At 34.2% G+C, this 23,617-nt stretch overlaps 1 protein-coding gene across 4 annotated transcripts in view; it reads right to left on the bottom strand.

Annotated features, from left to right (window-relative positions):
- Magi2 (membrane associated guanylate kinase, WW and PDZ domain containing 2) overlaps window positions 1-23,617 on the bottom strand; it is a 1,314,737-nt gene that overhangs the window by 1,005,898 nt on the left and 285,222 nt on the right. The window lies entirely within an intron of this gene.

Below are 23,617 nucleotides of genomic sequence, written 5' to 3'. Positions count from 1 at the left end.
GTCAACACATTCTACTGTCATGTATAGCTAATTAGAATAAAACAAACAAATAAAATGTTAATTATTTTGTCATAAATACAGCTAATGAATTTCCAATTTAATTGTCAGCTTCTTTCATTATTATGTAAAATATACTTTCAAACATTTTATTTAAAATTTTAAATTAATAACTCTGAAATTTCTTTGTTACATTTTTGCTCAGAAATTCTCTCATAAATATTCATGTGCAAGTTGTCCTAGTTTGTCTATTTCCATTGAACTTATATTTATATATTGTTGCTATTACATAAATTTTTAAATCATATATTATGATAAAATTGAAAGAATTGTCCTATTTAACAAACTTTGACAGCTCAACTTACTGAACAATCTTTTTATTGTACAATGATTTAAAAAGTAAAAAAGTATTTAGCAAAAACAAAAACAAAAAACGAAGAGCAAAGTTGAGGCTGCCCTGAGGAGGAAGATTTCTCCCTGTGAACAGTAGATTCAGTCCTTGCCTGAGAGGTCAAGCTGCCCTCTCATGCTCTGCTCTATGGATTTGGCTTGCCTCACCACTCCACAATCACATACATCAATTCTTTGCAATAAATCTCTTCAATCATTTATCTCCTACTGGTTATATTTCTCTTGTTAATGCTGACACAGAGAACACTTTTTTAACTCAGAGACTACACACCATGCAAAAATATTAAGCCAATTAAAGATATCAATCTGACATTTAAAAAAAAAAAGCAATTTTTTTGACCCGGGTCTACTTAAGAACATCTCTTTGACTGGCATTCTTGTTTTTGTGCACAACCCAGCTTTGCACACTCATCTCTCATTCCTATGGGATGCCTGATTCAGAGCCACCCCGCACCAAATTCTGCATCATCAGCTCTGGGGTGTAGAAGAACAGAGAAGCCCCCTGAGGAACAGGAAAAGCATCACGGAGACCCTGCTCCCATTTCCTTGATGAGGTTTCCAGCAATCTCAAAGACAGTATTGTTCTAGACCACCAGCCACACAGCCTCGTGTCTGCCAGAAGCTCCTGTACCTCTTTGGAAAGCGCAGCTAAACATCCTAAGTTTTACCTTGTACCAGTATATCCTTATCAAATGCCCTTTAAAGCCTTGGAGGATTTTCATTCACAGACAAATGTCTGTATGCAAATATTTCTCTTTGGAAAATTCTATTCATGTTTGTTGGAAAGTAAACAATGTGTTTTGCTCTCTGCTGATTCTTGCATGTCAAGCCTCATATGTGGGAGACAGATTTCAGATTTAACAAATGATTCTTAGTGCACCAGCCTTGGCTGCAGTTATTCGAGTTTCATATTCATCAAGCATCTCCAAAATACTTCACTGCTTAGTAAAACACTCTGAGGTAGAGTATGTGAAAAGCACTATATAATCCCTAGCAGAGTACAGAAGGAACAATCCCATATTGAAAGATTAATGATTCCTTTAGCTGCACAACTGACTTATGGAACTATTTTTTAAGTATGAAGCTATGACCGAGATGCTTACAGACACAGAAAAGGTTAAGCTTCCTGTTTCCTGCTTGGTGGCTATTTACTTGCAGTGTGTATGGCTTAGAACCACAAATTCTAATGAGAACAAATCCACATCTGCTCAAATCTCAATTATCTGAATGTGGCTTATCCACTCTGCTGAGTACCTATAGAAGCATAAAATGTAAACTCACTTCTCTCTGCCACCCTCTATGCTCATCCGCTGCCTGTATCATCACCAGCTGTTGTACTTTCAGGAATTAAAAATAATTCTAATGTTAGCACAACCAAAATATTAATTAACACATAACCAAAATCCATGCATAATGCATCAAATCTGTTTTTTGGACAATCTGTGAAAACACCTCTCTTCATTGTAGTAGTTTATAGAGATATAACCATTTCCAAGTCTAGTTCTTATCTGAAAGTAATGCAGTATTCACACATTTTTCAACATTAAAAACTTATTAAACAGACTTTTAGAATTGCACGTGCCTCAAACACATTGACAAACACATATTTTCCTCAAACAAAGTTTTGTGTATGACTCATCCCATAAAATTATTAAAGAGAAAAAATGAAAAAGAAAAGAATTTTACCATTATAACAAGAACAATGCCTCAACATGCAATTAAAGGAAACCATGTGGGTACCTTATCATGAACAATAATTATAGACTAATTTAAAATGAATTTTAGCCAAAAGTTTAGGAATTAGAAACAGGAACAAATTATTGATACATGTAGCAATTTACATTAATCTCAAATGTGTTATGCTGTAAATGAAAGAAGTCAGGCTCATAATAAGGCTACACCCTATATGATTCCATTTATATGACATTCTAGAAAAGAATAATGATAAAGAATAGAGCCATAGCTGCCAAGAATAAGGAGCAGGTATTAAAAAAAAAATGATGGCAGGCTGGGTACAGGTGTCTCATGCCTGTAATCCCAGTGGCTCAGGAGGCTGAGACAGGAGGGTAGACAGTTCAAAGCCAGCCTCAGCAAAAGCAAGGCACTAAGCAATTCAGGGAGACCCTATCTCAATGAATACAAAATAAAAATAAAAATAAATAAATAAATAAATAAATAAATAAATAAATAAATAATTAAAAAACACAAAATAGGGCTGGGGATGTGGTAGAGTGGTAGAGTGTTCCTGAGTTCAATTGCCAGTACTCCCTCCTATAAAAAAGTTGATGGCAAAGGGAAAGCATGAATGTGGAATGTGTGATGTATCTGTGTGTGTGTGTGTGTGTGTGTGTGTGTGTGTATGAGAGAGAGAGAGAGAGAGAGAGAGAGAGATGGAATAATTCTATATCATTATTATGGTTATAATTATATAATTTTCTGCATTTCTGAAATTTATATAACTGCATAGCAAAAAGAATTAATTTTATATAAATTTCAAAAGACCTCTTAAATATTTGGTAATTGAAATGTGAAGAAAAAAAGGATTATAATAAAAATCACTCAAGATCAAATCAATCAAATCATATTTTTGAGTAGAAACAATTCCTATGAAGAGTCTTACAAACAGTAAAAATCCCAGTAGTCTCTGAAATGATTCCAAACTGAGTCAAATATAGATGTGAACACAGAAGAATATATTTATGCACTGAACTACAAAACAATACATTCAGTGTCTTTCTCAACCAGGTGAAAATAAATAGACCGTATACAAACTCCAGTGTTTTCTGAATGTTTAAGAAATAAATATCACTGTTAGTGCTTCATGCTGTTATCTACTTTTCATTTGTAGGTTCCATGTAATCTCTAATCACTTTCTTCCTAAATGCATTCCCTTCCAGACTTCCATTGAAGAGGAGCAAATAAATATGTCTTCCAACACATTTGCAAGTGTTGGACTTACAGTTCAAGTTTTTATGCCTTAGTACTACTAGAAATTCTTGAGGTATGGTTCAAAGCACAGAAATCAGTCACATAGCAAGGAGAGTGGCTGGATAATGAGTGCCCAAAGCTGACAATACCTGATTCCCTAGAACCCATGGAGCACATTTGCTCCATTACAGAGCAAAAAGTATTCTGCAGATGTAATTACGTTTATAGATATTACAATAGGGAAAGAATCCAGGGGGGCCCAGTCTAATCAAACAAGTCTTTAAGTGTGAGAGCTTTCTCCAAGTAGGGGCAGAAAATCTGAAGAGAAGAGGAAGTCAAAGAGAAAAGAAGCATGAGAAGGACTAAGACGTCCATTACTGGACTTCCTTGAGGAGGAAGGAGACATGAGCGGGGAAATAAAAGAGGCCTCCAGAATCTGAGAAGGACCCCAGCTGACAGCAGTAAAGACAAAGAGGGGTGGTCCCTTAGACACATGGACATAGACTGCAAACAACCTGACTGAGCCTGAATGGATTCTCCCTCAGACACCACTCATAATTATCAGGTGGTAGGTGCCTTGATTTTCATTTTATGAGATCCTGTGAAAAAGGATCATTTGAAGAAACAGATCTCTAATTTACAAAATTATGAGAAAATATTTTTTATTGCTGCAAATCACTAACTTTATGGTAATTTGGTATGTAGGTAATAAAAAACTTATATACCTCCTAAATCATAATCTGTGAGTGATACCTGAGAATTTACATAGAAATTCTTATGCACATTCCAGTTGTACTCCAGCTAGGATCCTTTCTCTATATCTCCTTCTGAATATATTGCATATTAATGTTGGGACCAAACCATCATCTTCCATATCTGGAAATTCTTATGTAACCTATCGTCCTGGTATTTCATTGCTCCTTAACTGTGAACCCTCCTAATACTTTCATAATTAAACTACGGAGTACTAATTTGTATTGACTATGATATCCTACAAAAAAGTATCTTGTGACTAATTATGTTTATAGTTTAATAGCTACAGATTCTAATTCTGTGGTTTAAACTCTTTGGGGGTAAATTTTGTTTTTCATTCTTCTGAGAGTTATTCTTAAATAATTAAGCTATTAAATTTTATGGAAAAAAGTAAAATATCTATCACAACTCAGAAGATTAAAAGAAGCTAAGCTGGTGTTAAAATCATACTGGTGAGGGAAGGGTTTGGATGACTCCTGAGATATGACATGGGTCAGATGTCACCTTGGGTGTTTCATCACAGACTGTGTTGTGGTACTCATCCCCATCTTTGCAAAAACAAAATCTAAACTTTGCCAGTGAATTGAATTTACTATTTCTTGGGCCAACTCATCCTATTAAGGTCACAGATACTAAGGCAGAAAATCAGATGTTAATGTATTACTTTGCAATAGTTATCAATGCCAAGCAGACAATATATTACCATAGTTCTTAATAGTTGATAATGTACTTGGGATAACTTTTTGGTGAGCTCAAACCCTAAACAACAGAATTTCAGTATAACACTGAAAGGTGTGATGAGGTGTAATGATGTTAGGCTTTGATAAGTCAATGTATACATGTCTATAACAGTAATGTTTGCCTGGTGGAAATGAGTAGTTGTCCAGTTAGTAGGGTTACCCCTTTGATTTTCCGTTTCAATCCCAATTGTGGTTAATATATACTAGCACAGTGCATACATTAATGCTTTCAGTTCAGACTTGCCTGAAGGCAACTTCATCTTATGTTAATTTTTTATATCCCTGCTTGATTCATTGTGTCTAGATTTACCATTTAACTTTCAGTGGGAAATTTTGAGTTTTGTAGGAAAAGTGACGCATATGTCAATACCATGTATTCTCTGACATATAAAACAAACAAATGAAAACTCCCAAGGAGTATGTACAAAAACCCATAATTTGATTTATGGGATCATTGTCAAATAAGGTCTCATCATAAACTCCACACATTTTGTTGTTTGTGCTTGAATGAATAACAGATGTAGAGTGATCAATCACTGGCAGACTTTAAAGTAAATGATATGACTGGTCACTGATCAAGATGTGCATCTGTTATTTACTTAGTGATTTGTGAACTGAAGTGCTATTAGCAAAATTTGTACTTCATGCAATTTGTTACAATTCATATATCATGGTTACTGAAATTTGGACCATACCATTGGGGCCAGTTCTATTTAAGTAGATCATGGTAACCAAGCTTTGTATACACCCAAACTGTGCAAAGCAAGAATTTCCTATATTCTGCTATCCAGGGAAGTACTATTTCTGCCTTGACACTATATTTCTATCTAAATTACTGTTGAAAATGCAAAATATGACACATATCAATTATGGATCTGTGGTATGTGACAAATCTACACTCTCCAAATAAAGATCAGTGCAATTTTCTCATTTTAGTTACAATGGGAAGATGAGAAAGTATGGCAACTGCTCATGAAAAGATATCCAATCCCTCCAAACCAAAAGGGAATCACAGTTATTTTGCAAGCTTATTTTGGAATCTATGCACAGTATAGGATCTCTCCCTTTTAAAATACTTCCACATCACACACAAAATCATTTCTTAATTTTTGAGAAGTCTTTAATATTAAGCTTACTGTTATGGTTTCTACTTGTCAAAATATCTACCTTTCAAAAACTCCAAACATATGATCTTTCTTATCTCCATTCCCTCTAAATACTAAGTCTTGTTAGGGTACACACTAATAATGTGACCTTGAAAATTTCATTTTAAGCCTTTACTTAGTTCTCTGTCATGTACCCTAATTTGCATGTTCATTCACTTTGGTTCACTAAAACTATAAACTAAAAATTAAGTATATCAACTCATTTTCCAAACTACAAAGTACTACATAAATTGAAGCTGTAATTTTCCTAATGTAAAGTTCATCTAGGCCTAGAAAACTGGATACATTTAGTGTCCAGGGACAAACTCTGATTTATTTCTTGCTTATCAGGAGCAGTTTCATTTTATTCATGTTTATTCTTTTTCCAGAGTGAAAATCAATCCCTTTGATGGGGAAATTGGAAGCAAAATAGAAGTTAAGTACTGTGCTTTCTTTGTTCATCTCTGAATATTATACAATTTGCCTGAAACAGTGAACCTATCACCTTCTAAACATAGCCTAAAATTTTATTTCTTGCTCTTAGTTTGTTTTGAAATCCTCAGCTTTGGGTGCACCTTGATCCTCACTCCCCAGAAAATAGTCTCCTCTTTTTTTCACATGCACACCACTTTCAACCTTAATTTTTCAGAGAATTCCCCTTATCTCTGTCTTGACTATTCTTATACTGAATTATGTCTCTTTTTAGAGGCCCTGGCCAGGGAACAATATACTTCTTTTATCAGAATCATTTTTGTAATTTGATTTTCTAATGTCAAAGTTTCACCTATTATATGCATCCTTTGTTTTTACATAGTTTTCCACAAGTAGCTGTATTCATTCTATTAGAAAGCAAATACAAACATTCAAACTGAGATTACTATTCTGGATTCTCTGCTTCAGCAGATGGAGTCTGAAATCTAATTCCAGCTCTGTCAATCTCCAGGGTAAATGATATTGAAGTCCCCAATATCCTGCATTTCACCTTGTCTTTAACAGAGCTACCTGGGGATAACTTGTCCCTTGTCCTTCCTTGTAGTCTTGGGACACTTTCTTCCTCTTTACCATATAAAGGCTGTCTCTTTGCAAGTTGATCTCCTTAATGGATGTTGGACCAAACTCCAAAATGGCAGCTGTTAGGAGCTCAACAAGTCAATATGGTAGAAGATGTCCTGTGACAAACAGCTCTGAGTTAAAGACTCTCCCACTACCAAAGAAGGGAGTCTTGGTTCCCAGAGACATATAGCTTGCATCTTTATAACCTACTGCAGAATCAGAGAAAATACTCACTTTGCAGCTTAGATGAGTAATTTCTCTTGGGACCACACTGCCTGTAAGCAGCAGAGTCAAGTCTGGAACCCATATCTTCTACCTTTCATTCCAGTAACTGCTTCCCATTATTCTGAATATTTATTGCTTTTAGGTTTATTGACAGTACTCTTTTATCTAAATTGTTGTTTTGTTTATATATGGGCCCTTTATTCCTTGAAGGCATCTTAATTGCTTCCTGCTTTTATTGCCTTGGTACACATGACCTTTATCAAAGCAATTAAATATGTAGACCTTTGCCCTGATCTCCAAAAAGCCAGGCAGCTATACTTCAAATCCACCTAAGCAATGCCAAACACACAGAGGATTGGAGGAAAGAGTGGCCTGTGTCTCCTCCTGATATGTTCACAGAATTTGCAACTGAATTCTGAGACAATAGACATATCCACCGGAAGGTAGAAGTATACAAATACATTTTGCCCATAGGTATTTGAGGAGTAGAGAAATGGAAAGGAGCATTCCTGAGTGGAGTTAATACTGGTTATAGACAAAAAAAAAGTTTTAAGTCATGTTTATGAAACCAAAGAAAAATTTTAAAACAAGCTTATTTAGTATTATTATTTATACTCTGTCTAGTAGTTGTCACAACAATACCATCATTTATCGTGAATTATGTTAGAAGACATATTAAAGTTTTACTTATAAAATTTAAGTGAAAGTATGTTTTCACTCTTATTAATTAATATTTAAATTGGTGAATTATGGTTATTTGTAAAAGTGGAATCATTGTGATATATTCGTATATTTACATAACAGAGTTTGGTCAATTTTATTCTACTGTTCCTCTCATTTCTTACCCCTCTTCCCTCCCCCTCCAATTCCTTCCTCTACTCCACTGTTATTCCTTCTATTTTCCTGAGACCCTTGCTTTTTTAATTCCTTCATAAAATAATAGTATCTTGTCATTAACTGTATTATGCTCATAAAAATCTGCTCCTGATGGCAGATTTTCTAAGAGTATTGAGCTGGCAAGCTTATCTAGACTTTAAAAAATGGTTGAGAACTGTCAGATAATTTCCTTAAAATTAAATATGATGAAATAACTATCTAATGTATAGTCTGTTCTGAGCACTTCAGCTGGTTAAACATAGGCTTCCTATAGAAATTTTTAAAACTCAAAATCTTACTAAGCTCATTTAGAGTAAATTTTCTAATATCTGGAACAAATTTTGTAAGAATCCCAAACAGCATAGTCACATCGTTTCTTTAAATTCAATTAACATTGCTCCACATTATTTTAAAAAGTTAAAAAAATTTCCTTAAGAAATAGAATCAGGCTGGGGTTGTGGCTCAGTGGTAGAGCGCTTGCCTAGCACGTGTGAGGAACTGGGTTCTATTCTCAGCACCGCATATAAATAAATAAATAAAATAAAGGCCCATCAACATTAAAAAAAAAAAAAAACCTAAACAAAAAAAGAAAGAAAGAAAGAAAGAAACAGCATGACTAGAAAGTGGCCTCTATATGCAGGTCTTAACATAAAAAAATGTTCTCCAGATGGTCTACTAGATTCTCCTATCCCAAATTATTCTGCAGTTCATCCAAAAGGAAAATTTCCTATTTTACAACTAAGGAATGAGGCAAAGGAGGAATTGGAGATAAAGGGTATTATGTCAAAACTGCAGCTATAGATGGGGTAGAGGGAAATCAGAGCGGGAGAGTTAAAGTTTGAAAGAATGACAGTTGTTTCCATCTGAATTTCCAGTATTCAGATACTCCTTTGATTCTCAGCTCTTCATTGAAATTATGCATCAGGCTTCATTTTCCTGTCTTACAGAGATCCTTAAGCTAAAAATGGCTAAGGCTCCATGTGACTTAGAAGACTACGTTCAATTCCTTAGCAAAAATATGTAAGGTCCTTCCCATTCTCTGATCCTTCTGCACATGTTGCCTGTGCAAAGAAGGTAATGTGCCAGCCCTGCTTCCCGCTTAATAGGCTGTTATTCTCACTTCAAGGTCAGCAGCCTTTTCAGTTAATTGTGTAGGATGCCTCTGGGAAAGCCCAACGTTCCTTTCGCCTGGGTACCCTGGCACTATATTCACTTGGATCTGCCAGTACTTATCACCTTGTGGTAGTCAGCAGCCACCCTATTACACATGTACACCACCATCTCTGTATCCCAGACATGAGAGCTGTGACCATCTCATGGTAAGAAGCTAACTCAGTGTATAGTTGTTGAATGAAAGAGCAAGTGCATATGCAACTTTAAAAATGAAAAGAAAGCTGTTTAAATCAAATAACTTACACACACACATACACATACACACAACCTTAATTGTTTCCATCATAAAGTATTTAATGGAAATTTAAATTTTCCTTTAACTAATAGATAGTTGTTAAATTCTGCAGAATAGACCATTAAGGAAATCAAGAAGCTGAACAATTTTTGCTGCATAATTTAATATGATGTTAAAGAAGATTAGAGTTAAGCCAAAATCTTTAAATAGAAAATTTATTTCTCAGTAGCACTTGGATATACTTCACTTTTAAGTAAATTGTGTTTGTGTTAATTCATTGAAAGAAAACAACATCGTTGGCACCTGATCAAAAATTATAATATAATTTTTAATTAGGGGCAACTTCACAAGTAATCCTAAATAGTTTGTAATCCTAAGCAGAATTTCTTACTTCATTTTTGGTATTTATTACACCCATGGTAGCAAGTCTTTTATGCAGGATGGTTTTAAATGCTTTTATTATTCACTATAATTGCTTGAAACATCACCTTTCACAAAAAAATTTCAACTTTTATTTGCATAAAGAAATTATTATTGCTATAGAATACTTTTTTCCTTGAAATCAATTTCTTCTTTCAGGTGTTACTGCTAACTTACATGGACAATTTGAAAAGAAGAAACAAAATGACATCGTTCTAATGAATACAGAAGCATCTCTAACTATCCTTTCTGGCTGTCACATTTAACAATGTTATTATACAGAAGGGAGCTACCAGGATGTACACATATGGCTGTAAAACATCAAAATATGACAAATTTCTAAGCACATGCCATAACTGCTGTTTTTAGAGTCAGTAATGGCTTGTGGACATATTCACTTCCTCACTGCTTCATGCGGCTGGTAGGTTTTGGCCAATCATAACCTCACAGAAATCTTTTGTCCCTAAATTTGATACTAGAGGTGAATTAAGGAGAACAGGAACTTGGCTTTACTAAACACAATTGAAGTCCATAGTATGAAATAAAGTAGCATATAGACATGACCAGCAAACTCAAATATGTTTCTGTGTTCTCATCTCCTTTGGCTACCTAAGACAGGAAGTATTATTTTATACCTCTGTTCTGATGAAATTATCAAGAGCTCCTTTGAACTTATATATGTGTCACTGTTTGAGTGTACACTCTATGGTCACCTGGTCATCTTTCTTCTAAATGAAGTAGTCCACCAGAGAAAGGATATGGTACTGGAGAAAGGGGATGTCAACTTAGCCATTTCTGTCAAGTATACAGTTTTGCATTAATCTTATAGGTAAATTCCTTCCTGTACACAGGAAGGTAGTTTTTAATCAATATATATTTGAATATTTTTGCATCTAGTAGAAATTTAGTCACGATTTGAATTTTAGCTTGATTTAAAATTCTCACAATAGAGTCATCATACCTTTTAGTCTAATCAGCATATTTTTGAGGAATAAATAATTTATATATCTCTGTCTTACAAACAGAAAAATCTGGTCATAGTGATCACTTGCTTAATATACCATTCTAAATTAAACCTTTTAAAATGAATATTTACTTCACTAGTTCCATTTCAGAATCCAAAGCATATTCTTGGAATTACATTTCAATTCCTCCCATCACCTTTGTTTTACCTGATTCAATTGGCCCATTACTAATCCACCAAGTGGCTTTGGAGTTAGCCTCAGGCTAGTGTTATTTCTTAATATAGATAAATAAATAAAGGTAATTCTGTATCTATGAACATCAAAGGAAACGACATAATCTTCCTTAAATATGCCTCTAAATTTTCTCCATGAATTAGAACTGATAGATACAATCAATTAGAAATCCTTATATAGAAGTTGAAATGGAGTATTTTCATAAAAATTAGTACAATTTTAAGAGGTTATAGAGTATCATTTAAAATGTTTTTACTTTGTTTTTCATATCAAAAATGCATAAATATATACATTCACTGTGTATAACTTAACTAGTATAAACTGACTTGGAGCAAAATTAGAAAAGTACTTTCCCTGTTTTACATAATAATTTGCACAGTTATCCTGTAGTTAGTGACCTATTCTTTTGATAAATAAGATGTGGTGTGCAACCTGAATTATAGGGAATGTGAGCTGTTAATTATTTTCCAGGACATGCTTCATAGCAACAGCATTTCAAATTAACAGCATGATTCAAGTGTTTTTAAACATTAAACATACAGAGCAGAAATAACACATACATGGTTGGTTGCCATCAACCCTGTTCTTAGAAAGAAGAAGGAATACCATTTGATTGTAGGATCTGTTGGGCTGAGAATGAGTTTCCTCAGATGAATCAATCAGGCTACATAACTGAATAAACCCATTTTGTCAAATGCATGAAAACTAAATTTCTCAATTTTTTATTTTTATTAAATAACATTTTAGTGTGTATGTGTATGCATGGTGCTGATGATCGAACCCAGGGCCAAAACCTCTTCATTCAATAAAATGTTAGCTGGAAGCCTTTGCATTATCTCCTCATAAAACAGGAGATGGTATAGGAGGAGAAGGAGGAAAAGAAACTTCAATCCCAGCACCATCCCTCCTGCTTACTCCTAAATGTCAATGCCATCCCCCTTACACAAGGCTAAGTTAACGCTGAAAGGAAGGGGAAGAATGAAGGGTCATAGTTCAGCCATCTACAAGGTATTATTTATAATATTGTGTGGTTTTAGGAATCAAAAAATAAAAGTCTTTCCTTCTCTCAAAAAGCTAGATTTCAAAAATTAAATCTACACCTGCTATATATAGAAACTGAAATATACTCTGATTAAAAGAACCAACGATCAGGAAAGTGTTGCCCTGAGTCATCTTTTCTGATTTATATGTTTAAATTCAAATGATTTCAAATTAGACACTAACAGATAGCAACTTGGTTTGTTACTAAATATAGTGATTCAACTAATTTTAAGTAGATCCTACATTATCTGTGCTAACAGGTGCATAGAAGAGAAAATGAAATGGATGGAGCAATACTTTAGCAACATCTGGATAGGATATTTAACTTGTATTCCTCACAAAGTAGTCTGATTGCCTTTTATTTTCATTTAAAATTTTTATTATGTTCTTTTGGTGTAAAAGTCATGTATGCAACACAATGATTCAAAGCCATGTTACATATGGGGTATTTATAATTGACAACTTCAAATGATGTTATTCATTCCATAAATTACACATATTGAAGAGAGTTTCCAAATAGTTTTTTTCAGTGTAGATGATTTGCACCATGGAAAAACTGAGGTTGCTAAAAGAAAACCTTTGTGATGCTCTTGTCCTTTTTTTCAATATTGATTCATACAATAAGAACATTTCTCAATCAACTCAACAATACCTCTCCTGAGTCTCTTGTCCACAAACTAGTCCTCATATTACAAATATGTACCCACAAGATAGACATTGTACAACAAATATGCCAAAAGATTGGGAAATATTTTAAATAAGCCACCATCATTCTGAAAATATATGCCTCATAAGGTGGGTCATAGTTTAGCTAAGGAAATACGACAAATTTAGAAGATGTACAAATAGTCAAACAAGACAAGATGAGGAGGGCCACTTAAGTAGATAAGGTTTTTGTTACTTTAATGACTCATTTGGTACTTGCTACTAATTTAATTTAGGTCCTAGGGACCTAGCTCTGGGGATGTAGCTCTATGTAGAGTGCTTACCTAGCATAGGCGAAGCTTTGGGTTCCATCCCCAGCACTGAGGGTTCCATATATCTATTCCAGTGTTCATATTCTCGAATTGGTGTAATCCACTGATGCTCCATTTTGCTCACCAAAATATAAAAAAAAGTGCAACTACTTCTTGGTCTTTTGAATATACTTCTTAGATTTTATACTACAAAGTAAAGGAGGCTACTGGTGTTCTCTCAATGAATTGCTTCTGAATAAATGAGTTTGGGATTGCCAGAAGAATGCCAGAACACTGAAATATGTTAGTTGCAGTTGACAGTGTTTCTGCCAAGAAAGTTAGAAACACATTAATCAGGATAAACTAGGATACTGCTCCCACATTTCCTCTGTAACATTAGCTTTTAATGTCAATTAGTAAAGTAAGAAATACATGTTAAAAAGAGAGTATAAATATATGGAGGAAAGAGTTTATTAAATACTAGTTAATAATCTAATTGACCTTTGGGATATGACCTATACAAGTTATCAGTGAAATTAGAATGAAATATGGATATTCCTTACATGGGGGAAAAGCTAAATTAATTATGACTTCTAAAGCTACCTGTTCAGTGGGGTTGTAAGAGGCTATGCTGCTAACAGACCTCTCTCTGTTGGCTACCTCATGCTTTGACTTGTATCTGCATGAATGCAGTTAGTTTCCTATTCTTCTCTTCTTCCTTCCTTGTCATTCCCTCCCCTCCCACCTCTTTTTTTCTCCCTCCCTCTCTCCTGCTCTCCTTCCTCTCTCCCTCCTTTTCTTCTCATTTCATTATTTGGACATACTTTCATCACTTCCTTTAGTCATGTGCAGCATTGCAGAGCCAATAATCACCATGTTTTTATTTCTGCCCTGTGCATCATCCCACAGCAAATTTCATTGGGATGAACATTGACCACTGTACAACAAATAGATTAATATCATCTTGCCCCCCAAACCTGCCTTCTTTCTCCAACATTCACATATCTATTGGTGCCATTTTTTTAGGTTAAAAATCTTGGAATAATTTTTGACAGTTCTCTCTTGCAATACTCATAAATTTTCCTTACATAAAGAGTATTGGTGACCATGTTTCCCTTCTAGTCACACAACCTCAAAGGCTTCATTAGGAATCTTTTGACTCTAGTTTTGCCTTATGCTACCTAATTTTACTAAAGAAAACAACATATTGATCCCTTAACTGCCTTGCTGCAGAGACTTCAATTGTTTACCAATCTCAGGCTTGAGAAGTCTACATTGCAATAATATAATGCTATATCCCGTTGCCTATCTTATTACCAAAGTTGTTACTCTGCAGTTGTGTAACTTTATATGCCTTGGGTAACTTAAGAAAGAAAAGATCTCTGTGTATAACTGATTTTTGAATATAAATTTGAACATAAATATACATCTTCTATTTATCCATAATGATTTTAATCTGATGTGAGTTGGTTCCCTTTGCTCCAGCCTATCATGGTAACTTTGAATCTGTACCAAGTTCTACAGGACATTATCAACCAAACCTTATCAATAGTATATTATATAAACACACATGAAATGTCTTCATCTCAGTTTACAGTGAAAATGCAGAATGACTCAGAGCCAAGGGAAAAATTCTCTCAGAGATCTCTATAGATCTCTTTCCAACTGTGAGATGATTATGAACGAAATGTTGAAGGGTTTAACCAATCATTAGATTCAAATAACTATGACTGCTCAGGACAAAAAAAAATATCTTGGAAAACTTTGGCAAATATTTGCTAAAAATCAAGGTATGTAAAAGTACAAGATAGTAATGTTCTACAAACCCAGAAACATATCTAATGGAAACTAGCCATTTCCTATGACTCCTATAAGTAGATGCATAAAGTGTACCACATCATCTCTTGCATGCTCATAAACCTACCACATTAACTATTAATGTTATGCCTGGAGTGAATATAATTTTGTTTCCTATTTTCTTATAAGAAACAACATTGTTAAAGATGTTAACATCTTTCATTTTAAAAATAGAGATCAATATGCCCAAAGAAAGATAGGACACTGTTGGGAAGGCAACATGGCTTTTAAATGAGTCTTCTAAACCCCTTCTTATCATTTGCTTTCTCTGTGCTAGAATATTCATTAGGAGGAACAAAGAATCAAAGGAAAAAACCAACCACATAAACAAAATTTCCCTTGTTACTCTAAAAGAATTTGTGGAATGATACTGCCTTCTGAAAAAACCTAAAATGGCACAAATAATTCATGAAATTAAACCCCATAATAACAAAGTCAGTGTGCGTATGGAAACATGGAATCCTTTACAATAAATGTAAATATGGGCTTAGGAACTTTCATTAACAAACATCCTCACTTTGTTTCTATCTTGATGAGAAAAGACCCAAGGGAGGTAAAAGATAAGGTATGAGTCAAACATAAAAGGGTTTCCATTTTAGGGTGGACACTACCAGTGCTGTGAACTTGGCCAACTTACTTCTTTATGCCTTAGTTTCCTCATCTATAAAATAAGTATAATAATACCTACCCCATTAGCTTGTTCTGTGGATTAAAACAAATAATTTACATAAAGTGCTTATTCCATTGTCTAAAAGTTGGCAACTGTTTGTTGAATGGTCACTGGTTTGTTGTTTAGAATGTCTTACACAACGTCTATTCACTCACCTATTTTCTTTCTTCTCTACCTTATGATCCTTTCAGTCCCTGCTGTTCTTTCCCCATAATTCTTGAAAACGAGGAAACAGCCAACATGCTGTTTAATCTTGCATGTTATTATACCAACAGTATGTTAGCATGAGGGTGTCTTTCTATAAGATACTTCTTGGACTTCAAAGTGTTCATTTCTAAAGTAAGAATGAAAAGAATTGTCTCTTACTAAAGAAATTCTAAACATCAGAAAACAAGTGAGAAAACATTCTTTTAGCCAGAGTGTAGAAAGGCCAAGATAGCATATGAGGTTTTTGATAAGTCTATTCCTAAAATAAACTTTTTTTAATATTTTGAAGAAAATTGACTTGAAAGAGGAAAATGAATTAATAATTAAAATGCCTACCAATTATTGAACAGATGTTACATGTCAGGGGTGTGCTTCATATACATTTTAAAATTTCACTTCTTATGTACACAAAGATAAACATTATCCTCATTTTACAGATGAGAAAACTAAAGAAAAGGAAAGATGACTTTTTTTCCCAGGGTTACAGAGCCAGTCAAGGTCTAGCAGGATTTGAATTTAGGTCTTATTGACTCCTGAGGTGGACATCCATTGAACCTGCTTTTCCTGGGCAAAAGAAAGTGTAAACTGGCATTGAGTGACTACTGCCTCAGATATTTTACATGAAAGAATAGTTACTAATGCCCATTATCAGAAGTTATGGGAAGCAGCTAGACTTTCCACAGCATTCTCCACTCTTATAGGTAGACACCGTCTTGTGTCCTTCTAAAATGCTTCTCAATCATTGCACTTCTTTGGGGGTGGGGAAATCTTTTCCACTTTATAAGGTTCCAATGGAACTATAAATAAAAGTGTATGCCCTAAACCTGAACCCATTCTCAAATGAGTGTGCAGATATCATACTTGGGGTAATTGGAATCTTTCCCAAGTCTTCTGGGTGGGAACTCAAGCAAAGGTTTTCTTACCCATTTTTGCTAATAGGGTCTGCAGTTTCGAGGGGCAAGCCTTTTTTCTCTGTATAGCATGGGAGAATAAGCCAACAGAACAGAGGCAGAGATAAAGAGAAGCAGCAGAGATAGTAATTGAGAATGACAGGCCCTTTTGACACATTATTCCTTGTCTGCATTTAGGCACACTTGAAGCCAGACAATTACAAATCTCCTTTTTAAATTTTTAATAGTGTAGGGCTGGGGTTGTGGCTCAGGGGTTGCACACTCACCTAACAAGTGCAAGGTGCTGGGTTCCATCCTCAGCACCACATAAAAAATAAGTAAATAAATAAATTTTAATAGTCTAGTTTGAATTAGGTTTTATCCATAGATGCCTAAAAGTGTTCTAATTAAATCATTTCTTTTCTCATCTTTTTTTTCCCCCTCATCTCTCTTCTGGCCAAATTCCAGTTATACTTGTTTATTTTTTATTTTTAAATTTATTTTGTACTGGGGATTGAACTCAGGAGCATTCTACTACTGAGTCACATCCCCAGCCCTATTTTGTATTTTATTTAGAGACAGGGTCTCATTGAGTTGCTTGTGCCTAGTCATTGCTGAGACTAGCTTTGAACTTGCAATTCTCCTCCAGAGCTGCTGGGATTATAGGCATGTGCCACTGTGCCTGGCTGTACTTGGTTATTAATGTTCCCTATAATTAACCAACTTTTCTCCATCCTGAAACTCTAGTATTCACATATTTTATATATTTTTAGCACATTTAGTGTGAGTTTAGTTGTTATTAATAACTGTCTTGTGACATTTCATTCCTTACTTGATATCTTTAAAAGTACCACTAAATATCTTATTCTATTTACACTTTGGATAATGACATTACAGAAAGAAGTATATTTTTGAAACAAAAATACTCATTTTTCTCATTCAAATGTGAAAAGTTTAAAATGTACATTTTAGCTTGAAAAAATTTTCCAGATTCTAAAATTTAGTGTGGCTGTTGCTGTGATTTTGTTTTTTCTTTCTGTGAACTAATTTTGCCATCATCTATAACTAATACGAATGGAATCACAAATATTCTTTGGTGAAATATCTTGATTAAGAACACACTGAATAATGCGTTGTTTTCAATATTATACCATTCTATCTGGTCTTTGCAAAATATATAGATATATTCATTAAGTTTGGGTTCTTAAAAATGTCATATGCAATAAAGATGAATTTCTCAGTTTCATTTGTAATTATACTTAAAGTTAGTATTCTTGTACATTGTACTGACTTGTACCAGTACTTTCACTCATAATGTCAGCTAGAGTACTCCAAGTCTAAGCACAAAATTATGCTTTTAACACTAAGGAAATTTAATTTCAGGACTATTGAATCTCTCTTCATTTATTTTAAATATCTACCCTGCACAGTGGTCTATCATAAATTGCAATAATATTTGTTACAACTTATCCTGAGAATGATCTAGGTTAAAATTTCTTAGTGATAACAGAAGAAAACTAGAGTCCAATATGATAGCCATTTCAACAAGGACACTTTAAATATGAAGCTTTCAAAAATAAGTCCTATTCCTTTAGCAGAGTAGGTTCTAGAACGTTAAAGAAGCAAACTGACAGAATGGTAAAATACCAAAGATATTATCGCATTGAATGAAATATTCAGAAATGACTGGTAATGTGAACTTAGTCATCATAATTGAAGAAAGCTTCAGAGCAAAAATACAAAGTTGTGAAATGAATTCTCGCTGTGTGTCAGCATTGAAATGCTGCACATTTCTCGTAAAGCTGCACTGGTCTAGTTTCATTGCCAAATTAGCTGATAAATGTCTGCTATAATCATGCAATTTACACATTCCTACTCATTTTAGAATCAGTCTCACATTTATGTATATTTGGAGTTCTTTAGGTTAAGGAAATATTTGGAGTTTTTTTTGTGGTTATTTTTTGACTTTTCTTAAAATTACCTCTAATAAGAATATTTTCTAGGAAACTTGAAGGATGAGCATTATTCAGCCTTATCTTGTGCAGACACAATTCAGCTGCCACTGTTAGGTCACCAGCACACTGAACAGGATGCCACAGCCAAGGAGGCTCCATCATACCTCAGAACTCATGATTCTGTCTAGTGTCCTAATGGTCTTCTAGCATTGAGAATCTAATGTCTTTAGGAAGGTGTTTTAGTCAGATTTTTTACTGCTATGATGAAAGGAACCAACTAGAACAACAGTAGAGGAGGAAAAGTTTATTTGGGGGTTTATGGTTTCAGAGGTCTCAGTCCATAGACAGTATGCTCCATTTCTTGGGCTTGAGGTGAGGCAGAAAATCATGGCAGAAGAGTGTCACAGAGGGATGCAGCTCACATGACAATCAGAAAGCAGAGAGAATGATCTCCACTTGCCAGATACAAATATAAAACCCCAAACAATGTCCCCAATGCCCCACTTCCTCCAACCATACCTCACATGCTTTTAGTTACCACTCAATTAATCCCATCAGATGATCAATTCATTGATTGAATTAAGACTATCATAACCCAACCATTTCTCCTTTGAACTTTCTTGCATTGTCTCACTTGTGAGCTTTTAGGGGACACTTCACCTCTAGACCATAACAGAAGGGAAACTGAAAATTTCACATGGGCACTCTAAGGGTAGCAATGGCCTGTTTTGGGTGGTGCTGTCAACATCACATGAATTGTCACTGAAAGCTAGTTCAGTCCTCTGCAGGCTTTGGATTCAGAACTCCTGGTCTCATGGTAATTTGTTAATGTCATCTTCATCAAGTTACACCATCTTTCCGCACAACAGTTTCCTGTTTATAAAATTAGTTCAGTAACAATACCTGATGCCATGGTCATGGGGTGAATTTAAGTTAATGAACGTAAAGTTTTCAAACTTGTTAACTATCATTATCGATTAATTTTTCATCTGCAACCTTTATTTACAGTGTGCTGCAGACTGTGTGAAATGCTTTTCATGATATTTTCAAAATAATAAAAGGTAAAAGAAATAGAGTTTCACAGAAATTAATGAACCAAGCTAAAAGATGGCTTGAGTATTTATGCTGGATTCCAGAGCACTAGTCCTGAAATAATTCACTTGTTCACTCATTCATTCCATATATATTCACAGACAGAACTGGGATGAAGATCATGGTGCAACTACCAGGTGAGGAAAAGAGCAAGGTGATCAGTGATTTATCAGCTCACTGGAGAAGGTCTGTGAGATGAAGAAAGTCAGTGTAGCAGAAAGAAGGTAAAAGGTTGATAGAGGAAGTAATTTAGGGAGAAGTAAGAAAAGCACTGAATCCAGCATCTTCTGCTTCTCCATCATTGTTGTTCATAATCATCCTCCTTTCACCTCTGTTCTGGGCTAAATGGCCAAGATGACTCATGATTCCTGAGAGTGAAAGATAATCTCAGGAATAAATTAACACCGACTTAATCTATACTCTGAAAACTTCCTACTGCCCAAGGAGACTGGGTAAGAAGGTGTGAAAAAATCCATTCCAAACCTATTTCACATTTGACAGAGAAACTCGGAGGTTTCAGATACTGATAATATGTATTTGGAGAATGCTTTTAATTATTAAATATTTCGACACTACTTTGTATGATCTTCTTTGCAATAGTTTCCCATAAGAATGTTAAACACTTTTATATGAATTTTACAGATAAGGAAGTTGAGTCTCAGCTAAGCTGAGAAATGTGAGCACCTGGATGTGAACCAGGGCTGGTTTGCTGACTCTAAATTTTGTGCTGTTTCCATCAAATTATATTGCTTTCCCTTCATGAATTTTATAAAAAATGAATTAATGAGTAACCATTTCAATAACAATAGTATTGTAGTGTGTTCCTAATTTTAGAATTATTGATTTTTGTAAACCTTTTTTGAATTTAAATTGGATATTTAACTTTGTCCAAAAAAATCTAATTAAAATTCTGTTCATTTCTATAAAAATACCTATTCCAAAGTCTTTCAATCTTGAATGACAGCCATATCTTTCATATAGGAAAATGCTTGAAGGTCTCTAGTGCCCACTTAAATTATGTTTAGTATAATGTTATTGCAATATTCATAATGTAGAACTGGCTATTAATTCTTTTTTTCTAGCTTTTATAAAATCTTTTTTATGACCAAAAATACAAAAAAAGATACAAATTAAATACAAATAAACCTAAAAATCAAATAACACTCTAAGAATATTAATTTAATGTGATAAATGATAATAGTTTGCTGAAGTTAATCACTGTCATTCTCAATATCATTTTTTGCCTTTTATTTATTTTAACAAACACTGCACTGAAATCTATCCCTAATATCATACTAAAAATAAAGATGGAAAGAATGAAGAAAAAAATTTTCAATTATGAAACACTACTATAATTTGTGCTAAAATTCATAATAACACATATTCAGATGGAATTCAGGCAAGACAACAAGACAACAAATTCAAACTGATATCAAACTATTTGATATAGGCAGGTGCCTTTGGGTGCCTCATGTTCAGTACCCCACAGGTACTATTTGGACTCCTGTGATAATTAAAGTGTTTGCCACTTTTCTTAACTCAGAAAGCTTTGCCTTATAGAGCCTCATAACTTCATCTGCTCTTGCATTTAATCAACTATATAGTACACCTATATGTCATCTTTGTTTTCCTTTTCAGTCTAGTATGATGTTTTTGAATTGCCAATTCTCATTGCAAAAAAAAAAAATTCTATAACTGTTAACATTAGTTGACATAAGAAAAGCAAATGACTATTTCTGTCATTTTTACACTGGGATATCCAAACCTAACTGGCAGCCCAATACACAAAGTAAACACATTAAAAGTGGAATGCTGACATTTTAGGAGTTCTCTGGCACCTACTTTATCATGAACATAAACACAGAAGATGAACTGAAATTATAGTCCAATACTCAGTTATTATTTGGTATAATAATAAAAAGAAATTTATGAAACCTCTCACAGACTTCTATTTTCTTCACATATTTCTCACCAAACCCTCTTGAGTAATAGTGAATCAATTTTCTATATTTACAATAAAGCACTTTGACTCCTAAGTCTGCTTCTCTCTGTAACTCCATCTAGGAACTTAAAGGTAGTGTGGTTTTTATTTGCTGATGCTTCTTATTTTAACTTAGATGAGTTTTAGGAAGTTGGAAAATTTGGTCTCAGAAGAATACCTCACAGTTCATAATCTCATTAGACAATATTATATGAAACTTTCAAACAATATCACTCAACTTCTCTATATTGCACTTACGTAAGTAGGAAAAAAAACAAAAGTTTCTTTTCCTTCCAATTATTGTGAAATCCAATTATGACAACAAAATAGAAAATAACCAATGAGTTCTATGATCTAATCTTTTCAAAGTGCTTTACAAGCATCAATATTAAGATTTAAGTCAAGCAAACAAGTAGAAAGTATTAGGCTATCTGAAGCTGAGTATAATTAGATGCCAAGTATGAAGAAATGTTTGTAAACAAAATGTTGCTAACAGCATAAAATAATAGGCATTTCCAATAGAAGGATTTGACATTGGCTGGTTTTCAGAGAATAGATATGATGCCTTATTTGTGCATTACATAGAAGGTTAGATTAGCCCAGACTTTCTAACGGAAAAATAAAACACACAACATAAATATTTTGGGGATGGACAATGTTGGTGGGGGGTAGGATGGGTAAGAATAAATGGCAAAGAGTGGCACAATTTTCTTAAAATATAAATATGAAAAGTCCTATATTTGGAGAAAGAGATTGTGTGCACAGTATCTAAAAGTCCACCATCACTATGGTATCAGGTAATTGTGACTATGGATATGATTCTTGTGCAAAGTGGCTAAAGGGAATAGGACCAAGAAGCGTTGTTAGCATTGTGCTAGGAAGAGTTGAGTGAGTCACTAAAAATTATAGGAAGAAAACAATACCAGAGAAGTAAGTCAAGTTGATGGGGCAATAGCCCAACGTCACTTTGAAGCAAATATTAATTCTCTAATTATTTATAATATTGCAAAAAGTGTGTCAGAAATGGAATATATAGATTTCTCCCTTCTTTCTTGCAGTCTTCATATGAAACAAAGAGACTTGTAGCAACTGGATATTCAGGAGCTACACAAATTCATGCATAACACCCCAATGAAATACAGCACATTAATATCAAAGAAGTGTGATTTATGAGATAGAGGAAGAATTGTTTTTAAACAAAGGAGTAAATTAGACCCTAGAGTTCTTCTATGCTTCCATAGCCCACTGTTCATTCCCAGACACATCCTCCTTTTCTTTTCCTTCCCCACCTAAAAGAAAACTCTACCAAAGGTTTTGTATATTGTCTTATTCTTAACATTTAAATTAACCAGAGGGAGAAGAAGCGTAACATATTTTGAAATGCCTCATGTTTATCTTCATTCCTAGTTTCCTTGAACTCTATGTACAAGGTAAAAAGAGATTCAGTCAGATATCCACTCACCTAGGGTAAAGAAGGGTGGTTACATTCTCATCTAGACTGTCTTTGATAAACTGGGAGCATGTTTCCAAGTGCCATCATTTTGCCTAGGTTGAAAAGAGAAGCTGAGGCGTTAAGCAGGGCATGTAAATCTGTAGTGAATGTTCAAGGACTGGCACTTTGTCTCCCATATGCTCAGCCTAATTGTACTTCTTATCATTGACTGAAATAACCAGTTTGCCTCTTCTCAGATTCTAGTCAATGCATTCTTTTAGCTCAGGGAGGGATTTCTTCTAAATAAATCCTACCACCTGTTCAAATGCATGGATGGCAAATATCACTTCTTCTAGGATACCCTCAATATATTGAACTTTT

This window comes from Marmota monax, unplaced genomic scaffold (genome assembly GCF_021218885.2).
Source record: "Marmota monax isolate L192 unplaced genomic scaffold, Marmota_monax_Labrador192_F-V1.1 WCK01_AAM20220418_F8-fsc00065, whole genome shotgun sequence".
Taxonomy (NCBI): Eukaryota; Metazoa; Chordata; class Mammalia; order Rodentia; family Sciuridae; genus Marmota; species Marmota monax.
Note: the sequence above shows the minus strand (reverse complement) of the source record. Positions and strands in the feature narration are given on the sequence as shown.